The sequence below is a fragment of the Haliotis cracherodii genome, unplaced genomic scaffold (assembly GCF_022045235.1).
Source record: "Haliotis cracherodii isolate W230 unplaced genomic scaffold, xgHalCrac1.p SCAF_15, whole genome shotgun sequence".
Lineage (NCBI taxonomy): Eukaryota > Metazoa > Mollusca > Gastropoda > Lepetellida > Haliotidae > Haliotis > Haliotis cracherodii.
In genome coordinates this window covers 5,487,588-5,499,022 of record NW_027266270.1, presented here as the reverse complement: position 1 = coordinate 5,499,022, position 11,435 = coordinate 5,487,588, and positions in this window count along the sequence as shown.

Below are 11,435 nucleotides of genomic sequence, written 5' to 3'. Positions count from 1 at the left end.
AAGTACCAAAATCAAGTCAGTTTGGGTGTGTTCATGGAAGTGTAAACAATTTAAAAGCCCTGGTTAAACAATGCGGACCTGCGAGGTGTTAAAATACAAAGATTACACATGGAAAATAAAATAGAAATACGAGTTAATTTTAAACAGTGAGAGATCGGGGAAACTCCCAAAAGTGGTTCCGGCGAAAGTTCACACGATCAATTTCCCGTTTTTTTCACATCGCGTGAAGTTTTCTGACAATCAACATGACAGAAAGAGTGTACGAAATTATGAAGCGGTGGAATCTTAAATGGGTGTGTAATGAACGGTTGTCTCTGATGTGTTACACTTGCAATTTGATACAAACACTCATTAAGCATAAAATTGTAAAGGAGCTAACAAAAAATTACTTTAGACTACCCAACCTGACAGGGAGTGTGGGTGTTTGCTTGTGGGGGTGATTGCTTGGGTGAGTGGGTGGATGGGTTGGTGGGTTGTCGGATGTGAGTTCATGGCGTTTTGAACAGTATGTAATTTATATCACGGTCTGATGTAGTCCGGCAGAGAGGACAAAAAACAAGAATTGGGGGATTTGTTTAAGTAGACATTCTAGGTTATGAAATTGACTGATGACACTCTGTCATCTTTGGGCATTTTAAAATATTCAAGATGGCCGCCAAAATGGCCGCTAAAACATGAAAATATCTCTTCCGTATGTATGGAATATTGGACTACTTTTGGTGCACATCACTATTGTTTTGCCTTTAACATATTAGAATATGTTATTCTTAATGAAATAGTTTCATTTGGAAATGTAATTAATAAAAAATAGGCAATGTTGCATTTGGAAATGTAATTAATAAAAAATAGGCAATGTTGTCTATGAAAACCCCCAAATCAGTATATATCGTTATATAAACATTTGTTATTATATTATACAGTGTCAGCTAGGATGCTTGTGGATTTAAAAAATTTATCCCCTAATTCTGGGTTGAGGGAAAATATTCATTTCTCTGCCGGACTAACGTAGGGTATTTATTTAAGATTGACGTACTATGTTCCATGTACATTTCATATTTACTATTAAGTGATGTTGAGATGTTGGGATGTTCATTGGAAGACATTAAATATGTTTGATATACCTTCATTCGGAACAGTGGGTGAGTGAGTGAGTGAGTATGGTTTACGCCGCTCGTAGCAATATTCCAGCAATATCACGGCGGGGGACACCAGAAATGGGCTTCACAGATTGTACCCATCCCGGGAATCGAACCCGGGTCTTTGGCGTGACGAGCGAACACTTTAACCACTAGGCTCCCCGACCGCCCTCGGAACAGTGGATCATTAAAAGTAAATTTGTACATAAAAAGATACCCTTTATTTCTGTCTGTTACCTTGGATCATTCCATGAACATGTGCAGGTACATGACAGAAGATTTGAGGTAAATCAACAATGTATTATGTGTAACTAATGGGTGATTACCATATATAAATACATATATGAGACCGAGGAAGGATGAAAATGGCACTTACATTTCAATGATATAGTGTCAAGGAAAACTGACACAATTAAGCCTTGTGACGGCAACCCTCTGTCTTCACTGCCACACAGGAAAGCGTTGCTGTCAGTGCCTGCAAATCATGCTGACTTTATACATCATGAATCAATAAAGTTGTCGGGAGTGTTTGTAAGTGAAAATTGATTCAGACAATGAGATACTTGACGATGCATTCAAACAATGAGACAAGTGGTCTTCTTGAGGGGAGAATTGTGAAAGTAGTGCAACACGCAATTGAATATTAATCGGGTACTTATGTTAATTAGGTTGGCTAGTGTTAGAACATGCAGTGAAACCTCACTAGTCCGGACACCGTTAATCCGAACAACCTTCACGAGATGACATTACTCCGTTAATCGGAACAGCAGCTATCCATTTCAAAATAGCGGTAGGGGATGTGATGGGGCTGAGAGTGCACGGATAGCTGAGTTTTCAAGGCGCTTGTTATTCCTTGTGAAGAGTTACCTCCCTTCAGCGTACCACAAACCTACGATCGTGGGTTCGGGGCCAAGGTTCTCCGTTGTACAAGTTTCCAGGTTTGTCAGCATATTCGTGTTCATGGTTTTGATCAAAGTAGTAAACCTACATCCTGTATTACTTCGGGCTTTCCCCAATCATAATGCCAACACGACGTGATATAACTGATATGCTGTTCAAAGCGACGTTAGGGGGCACGGGTGGCCCAGTCGTCTAAAGCGCCGCTATTCGCTGTGCAGAGTTGCGTCCCTAGGGCACGCCAGAAACCTATGATTGTGGGTTTAAATCCCGGTTCGCCCAGATTATGTTTCTAGGTTTGTCAGCACAATACCCCCGCTCATGGGTTTCACCGAAGTGGTAAACGTCTAAGACCTGCATCACTTCGGGCTTTCCTCCCACATTAAGCTGACACGCCGCGATATAACTGGAATACTGTTAAAAGCGGCGTTAAACCCAACTCACTCACTCACTTTCTCACTTTCTCACTCACTCACTCACTCACTCACTCACTCACTCAAAGTGATGTTAAACCAAACTAACTCACTCTGCACTTTGAACACAAATACCCTTATTGTTGAACAGCTACACAGTTTCAGCTTCACCACGAACTTGGGTGAGTGAGTGAGTTGGGTTTAACGCCGCTTTTAACAATATTCCAGTTATATCGCGGCGTGTCAGCTTAATGTGGGAGGAAAGCCCGAAGTGATGCAGGTCTCAGACGTTTACCACTTCGGTGAAACCCACGAGCACGGGTATGGTGCTGACAAACCTACAAACATAATCGGGGCGAACCGGGATTCGAACCCACAATCATAGGTTTCTGGCGTGCCCAAGGGACGCAACTCTACACAGCGAATCGCGGCGCCTTAGACGACTGGGCCACCCGTGCCCCCCCACGAACTTGGACCGAAAACATACATGATGTACTCGGAATCGTACAGTCGACTCTGTTTTGGCAGAGATCACTTCATCTTCCCGAGGCTAGAGAGTTAACTGACTTTGAAAGTCCAGTTTCCACCCTTGCCGAACTAGGCTGTAATTACTGGGCTCGATCGTAGCTCCACCAGTGGCTATTGCGAGTGATGTCCTTTCTATGCCTCTCCTACTGACCAATCAGATTCAACCTCTCGTATCACTTGCATTTGCTTCAAACAAAACGATGGCGCCCAGTCAAGACGATCTGATCGATAATCAAGATCTATATTGTGATAAGACGAGTCTTACATCGCGAAGTGCATCAAATCACGTGAGCACCTTGATTTAAAACATGAATAGATTTAGAAAAAATCTGTTGACAACGAGTTAGCGGTGCACATGTTTTGCAAATGCTGCAGTCGGCCGAAATCTGCATGACACTTTACGAACCGGATTTCGATTTCGGTGCGCAATTTTGATTGGACTATGCATAGACTCGTTAGTCCAGCCAAAATGTAACTCTATAATACCAGCCTAGTTCGGCAAGGGTGGAAACTGGACTTTTATAGTCAGTTAACTCACTTGCCTCGTGAAGATGGACTTTTATAGTCAGTTAACTCACTTGCCTCGGGAAGATGGACTTTTATAGTCAGTTAACTCACTTGCCTCGTGAAGATGAAATCTCTTATGAATATGGGCAGGGTTTTGTTGCTGTCATTTACCCTCAAAACATTCAGACGTCATGTATATTTTACGAACGTTTCGTTTGAATTGTATCGTTCTTGTTGGTACACTTTTCCCATCAAGTTAGCTCACATTCCCAACACTATAATTATGTTAGTAAAGTACTCGCGGAAATGAAAAAAAACTGTTTGTTTTTTTTATCTCAGATTTTAAATAAATGCAGTTAATATACAAAATATATAAATTATCAAACAACTGAATTAGTACTAACTGGGCCTTGGCACAAATACAGCGTATCAAAGTTTTTTTTGTCTTTTTACACGTAAAACGTTATTATTTTCTAATAACTCCATTATCGACGACCATATCTATTTATTATTCATGCAACATACACACATGACAAAATTAATCAATCACAAACCAAAACAATGTGTAGCATAATAATGTTATTGCGAGTAAATCGTTTGAAAATCAGGAAATCAAGCGATCTGTGAACGAGGTTATATGTGTGCTGGCGATTAAGTACCTCACTCTGAGAGCATGGGTTCGAATCCCGGCTGGGACCCAACCCAAAAAAGTAAAAGTATACTTTACTGAGAAAGTGTTATCGCAATATAACATTTCATACATTTGACCACTTTCCAATATCAAATACTTCCAACTGTCGTGATATAACTTTCCATCTGTTCGGTACAGCGTTACATCTATAGAATAGTACTTTATAGTGCCATGAATGCCACGGTGCGTTGTATTTAAATCAGACGTTTGTTGAAGTGAACCTAACAGCTCTTAATACAGCTCTATGCTGATGACACCGATATCATAGTGAGTGAGTGAGTTGGGTTTAACGCCGCTTTTAACAGTATTCCAGTTATATCGCGGCGTGTCAGCTTAATGTGGGAGGAAAGCCCGAAGTGATGCAGGTCTCTGACGTTTACCACTTCAGTGAAACCCACGAGCACGGGTATGGTGCTGACAAACCCAGAAACATAATCGGGCCGAACCGGGATTCGAACCCACTATCATAGGTTTCTGGCGTGCCCAAGGGACGCAACTCTGCACAGCGAGTCGCGGCGCCTTAGACGACTGGGCCCCCCGTGCCCCCCCGATATCATAAGTGATAACCCAAAACACGAAAATCATTAAATGAATGGACCGACGACTGTGCTTAATGTTAATTTAACAAAAACACAAAAAATATTTTTAAGAAAAGGATCTCACATTCTTAATTTCAATAATTTCTGTGTTCCTTATATATTATTTTCAAATATTGACAAAAGGCCATTTTAACATGAAATCAAGTTACATTAATTGGATAAAGGGAATAGTATGTTTTCATATGTGTTTAACTGTTTTAATCCTTATCGTCATCAGTGAAAAATCAATGATTTTGAAGGCGATGATCTTTCAAAGATTGGCCAAATTATCAATGCTGACAAACACCTAATTGCCACAGGTGTATTGATGTAAAATACGTAAATGTAAGGCTAATGACAGGCTAATTGCGCTGCTCACATCTGATTTCAAGGTCTTAGAAATGATAGAGATGAAATACGCTCCAAGCTTACACAACGTTATTGTATTCTTGCCATGTTGAGGTTTAATAACAAGCAACACGTCTTCTTTTCGTGTATCCTGGAATTTCCATGTACCGTTTGTAAACATCTACTGTATACCTATGGCTAAATGCTCTGTTTGACGGATGCAGTAAAAGTAGCCGCGTAGCTATCACAATGGAACCGTTACAAAACATGAGTACGTCACTTTCTGTACAAACATTGTCATAGATCCAGTCGTGTCAGTCGTTTGTATCTAGCCTCCATCAGAACTTGAAGCTTGTGTTCCAACCCAAGGCGTACAACACGTGTATATATGTCAACTATAATAGTTATATGTATGTGTAGACCGCCCAGACCATTTCCTGACACCGTCTGCTGCAACACTCATTCCCGAGGCTTAGATAGGTTGGTCGCTTTTATCACAATCTTTTTTACAGATGAATTCGGAATAAAAAGTATTCCTTTGATCAGTTGCAGTTTGCCTCTGAGCTGAAACATCCATGTGTGGTGCGTGCTTTTGCAACTGGACATCTTGGTATATCTTATATTACTAACGTTTCTTGTGACCTTTCTTCACATATTTCTGAAAATATTTCTTACATATTTCTTCAGATCGCACTGAACATATATGTTGCAGGTGTGTTCATTCTGGTCCACTATATTCATGATATATAATCATGACATAAAAACTAGTACCATCATCGATTTACAGACACGATTCCCCCTCAAATTGAAAAATATGCGGGTCATACTTTTCTGTGACTTATGTAATCAGCAGGGACATTATCGCGTTGTCGCAATGTCGCGCTTTGAATAATCTTATTTTTAACTAAAAGGCGACATTGCGACAAATGGCCAACACGTCGCGTTGTCGGATTGTTTCGCTTTGGTTAATATTGACACTTTTTGCTTGTTTTTGTAAGGGCTACAATGCGACAACGTGACCATGTGTCTTCTGGGATTCCATAGCAACTTGAGTTACAACTGAGAGATATAGTTTAAAGATCTCCATCACGCCTCAAGTGTACTTGGTGTGGGGTATCGTGTCGCTGTTCCGGAAGAAGGGAAGACCTTCTCTTTAAGCTTATATAGACATGACCTATACAAACGAACACAGGGTCATCACAAATAGAATAGTTTATGTTGGTTTGTGTGTACGTTTTTGCCAGGCACCCGTCACAAACACATGCAGATACCTCACCCCACACTCTCCCCACCCCTTTAACACAGACACCCTGGCGGCCACCACCTAACCTAAATGGATGAGTGAGTGAGTTTGGTTTTACGCCGTTATGGTGACACCATAAATGGGCTTCATACATTGTCTCCATGTCAGGAATCGAACCCGGGGCTTCGACGTGACGTGCGAATGATTTACTGTAGATCGTTGTTGCAATGCAAACGATCTTTGGCTTCATATCAATGATGACGAACGTTAGTGTTATATTCTACTGGCACAATGATCCATATAACGTACTATCACGCGTCACCATTGAACAAGAGTGTAAATGTTCCCGTCCATAATGGTTAACGTCTAAGACCTGCAACACTTCAGGCTTTCCTCCCACATCAAGCCGTGATATAACTGCATACCTGTTCAAAGCGGCGTTCAGCCAAACTCACTCATCTCAGTGGAAGATATTATCAGGATATTGAAAGTTATTTCTCTACTGTAAAATTACGAGAAGAAACACAAAGATGGGAAGCCATGATCATATATTATATATGTATTCCTCACCGACTGTTTCACAGCGTGTGTGCACGTTTATGCATGTGACCTTTACGCTGCCTGACAGCAGGAATGCATGACAACCTGTCAAATGGTATTTATATTTAATGGAAACCGAAATAATTTGTCATCACAATTTACCCGAGAAAAATAATATTTTGCAAATTAAACCCATTTCGACACCTCCTTTCAAAATAAATACTTGTTTTTGAAGCAGTGATCGAAACATTCTCTCTTCCCCCCCCCCCTTTCTCTTCCCAGAGATTATCGAACAATTTACAATTACCAAACAGCAATGTTCCAGCTTATTAGGCTGGCCTGTAATTATTCGAATCTGGATCAGATAATCCAGTGATGTTTATTATCGGGAACGATCACACTCACTTGTCCAAGCGAATGAGTCTCACCACTCGAACCATTTAAACTCCTTTTAAACCAAGCATACGTTGCTGAAGATCTATTCCAACCTATAAACCCAACGGTGACAATACATGGAAGGTATGGATTAGTTAATTAGTTATTATGGTTGTTCATATATTCATATCTGGTATTGTTGGTTCAAAATAGTTCCTTAGTACGCTAATAGCCAAATCTCGCGATCTCGCATCTTCGCTCTTTTGCCATTTTAATTAGGGAGAATATCTCTTACAGTTTTCCACAGACCGCCTCCGTGGTCTAGTGGTAGAGCGTCCGCCCAGAGAGCGGAAGGTCCGGGGTTCGATCCCCAGCCGCGTCATACCAAAAGACGTTAAAAGATGGTACTTGTTGTTACCCTGTCTGGCGCCCAGCATTAAGGGGCTTAAACAAGGACTGGTCGGCTCGGAGTCAGCATAATGTGTCTGTAAAACTGCGGCATGGTATCTCAGAGAGCTAGCACTATAAATCGGCATCAGTCCGGACTAGTACAAGCAGCAACACATACACGTACATGCACGTCGCTATATAAGTGCAATAATCTTAACGCGACGTTAAACCCCATTTCACCTCACCTCACCTCACAGTTTTCCAGATACACCTTGGTACAACTGAAACGGCCAAAGCGAACAAAAGTACCCTTACACCTTTATGCGTACTTAAGGCCTATGTTGACCATTACTGAGCACAGTATCACGATAACAGGATCAACGGCCTTTTTTTCGTACACGACTCTCATACACCCACCCACGTGCAGGGATTAATTAAAATATGATTGAAAGCATCCACTTTGTGTAAATTGTTGACACCGTGAGAGTAGGTGTTCCACGACCATGATGTACTCTCACAACTGTTATTGAGATCACGGAAGCAATCGATGTCACTGACTTCCCGTCGCTAACGAAGGACGCCCCTTTGAACCTTCGACAGTGTGATGTGACACTTAAACCCCGTTCACATGCACCTCTATACACATGTGTGCATATTTGCATATGTGTGTAGAAATATACGTGTGTATACTTGTCACGTGAACGCGTTAACTCATGTGTGTATATTTACACCATGAGCAAAATTGCATCATGTCTGGAGCAGGTGCAAATGTAAATTTGCACTGTATGTTATGTTGCAATGTGAATGTTTATGCCAACGTCAGAGGAGGTTCTTATTAATATCTGTCCGTTTGCCAACACCAAACAAATTGTCAACAGTTGCCAACTATTATGCGTATACCGGACGGTGTGTTCTTTTGGTTTCAAGGAGTCAAAACTTTGTGTATAAAATCAATCAAACACATGTTGCTTCACGCGAAAATTTTCGGTGAAGTAACTCTCTTCTCATTCAACTTTGATTGGAAAACAACCTGTTTTGTGTTGATATTCGTGAACAGACTGACGAATATGTGTGCCTTACTCAATCTACATACTTTATTTACACACCTAAGATGCTTTTCATGTGAACGCATAGTAAATTTATACATACGCATGTATGTATAATTAAACATGTGTCAAATTACTTTAGTTAGTACATGTTCTGCACGTGCACGGGGTATTAGCTGCGTGTTTACATCTGAAGATGTAGATGGCTGGAATGTATACCAAGGTAGTGTAATACAGTACTTTAGCAATTAACTTGCATACATGGATATTCTCTACCCTTGAATTGGGTTTAACGTCGCGTCCAAGATTATTGCACTTATATAGCGACGTGCATGCACGTGTGTGTGTGTGAGAGAGGTTGCTTGCACTAGTCCGGACTGATGCCGATTTGTAGTGCTAACTAAATACCATGCCGCAGTTTAACATGAATACCCCACTCAGACCCAGTATACTGACTCCGAACCGACCAGTCCTTGTTTTAGCCCCTTAATGCCGGGCGCCAGACAGGGTAACAACAAGTACCATCTTGTAAAGTCTTCTATGTCGCGGCCGGGGATGGAACCCCGGACCTTCCGCACTCCGGCGGATGCTCTACCACAAAACCACGGAGGCGGTCCTCTACCCTTGAAGATACGGGGTAGGATAGGTCTTCAGCAACCTTGCTTGCTGTAAAAGGCGACTGTGCTTGTAGGAGGCGACTAACGGGATCGTGTGATCAAGCTCGCTGCCTCGGTTGATGCATGTCCTTGTTTCCCAATTGTGTGGATCAATGTTCATGATATCCGTACCAGGAATATGTAGAGGGCGTCATGGAAAATGATAAATACAAACTTCTTTGGAATAGGCCCATTTACAGCCTCAGACGAATACAGGCCAACAAACCTGATCTTGTCCTTTTTGATAAATCCAATGAAATCATTTATATCATTGAATCTTCCTGGGAGAAGTCTCATTCGCTCTGTTGCTATCATAATATCGAGATGTTTAAAACACGATCGCTATACTATTGTCATAATTGTACAACTGTTGCATAATTACCGATTGTTGTTATCCGTTCATGGACAGTTTGTTTGTGTGAAGTATTTGGGTGATGTATTTAGAGACTGTCGTCCTAAATAATCGAGTCTGAACAAGACAATTCAGTGATTGATATTACGAGTAACGATGCCCGCCGTCGGAGTACAATGGGACGCAATCAACTCAGTCTTCGAGCCTGACCAACCGATCCATTAAGCCGCCTCTTAAGATCAGCTTAGGTTGCTGGAGACCAGTTCTCACACATGCTATACTTCCTACAGCTTTTCTATACACACTCCATCAGCCCTGAACATGTATCCGGAACTGACATCTAAACACGTGCAGAGTGACAAATAGTGTTTTAATATTGATGAACAGCATATTTCAGAGCTGAGACAGATAACGAACGTACATCTGTGCATCGATGGCGCCAAGATCATTTTGCTAATCTATTGGTTTCTTGGTCGTTATTCCTTGCATTCGTTGAAGAGCCTGAGGTTTGGTGTGTTTCCCAGAGCGCGTGTGCATCCATGAATAGTTTATTACTTGATTCCGTGCCTCATGTCTATTATTATTTTGTCGCGAACCTTGAGAATACCTTTCTGACACAGGTCACTAAGTTATGTCTGTATTGAATAACAAAATGTAGCGTGCAGCATCCTAATTGCTGATGTTGTGTTATTTACCATTCATTCATCCGCAATGACACAAGCACACGTCTAACATAGGCTGTGATGAAAACTTGCTCCAAAACGTCCCTACATGTCATACCGCGTATTTACGTTACACGTTTCAACGCAAGATAACAGAGAGTAAGACATGCCATGATGGTTCTCCGACATCCTTGACGTAAATAAAAATGACATAATTCTTTCCATATCCAAAAGAAAGGCAAAGGCAGAGTCTGTTGTACGATTTCGACTGTATCAAAAGCATGTGTTTATGCATCACTATAAAATTGTGAGGTCGCTCTTTGCAGTCTTCGAAGAAAGACCATGCTCGATTGTACATAAGACCCGTGAAGATCCGGGGTAGAATAGGTCTTCGGCAACCCATGCTTTCTGTAAAAGGCGACTATGCTTGTCGTAAAAGGCGACTAACGGGTGGCGACTATCGGGTGGTCAGGCTCGCTGACATGGTTGATGCATGTCATCGATCCCAATTGCGTGGATCGATGCTCGTGATATTAATCACTGGATTGTCTGGTCCAGACTCGATTATTTACAGACCACCGTCTTATAGCTGGAATATTGCTGAGTGCGGCGTTAAACAACCAACCAACCAACCAACGATTGTACATTAAATTGTGAAATGTGGACACCACGGGCTTGAGCTGATGGAATATTGCTGACATAACGAGACAGTTGACTGTTGGAAAGTCATTACACTTGTCACACAGTGCAGTGATTAGTTTTTTGTCACTCTGAATCTCTATGCACTAGCCTATGGAGGCAGTTTCACTTGTCACTTTTATTGCTAGTTCAGGGGGGTAAATCAGTGGAAGGGAATTAGCTATTTGATGAATATTGAACGGTATCATATCATCGATATACCTGACACTGAAACTTCTTGACCCGATTCCCTTTTTGTGTTGCCAGTCCAAGAGGAAATTCTGATTCATATGCAGAAAGAAACGGATCAGCAATGAGGGGAGCACAATTGGTGCCCATGGGGATGCCTAATTCTTGTCTAAATGACGTATCCCTAAATTCCACAATGATGGTAT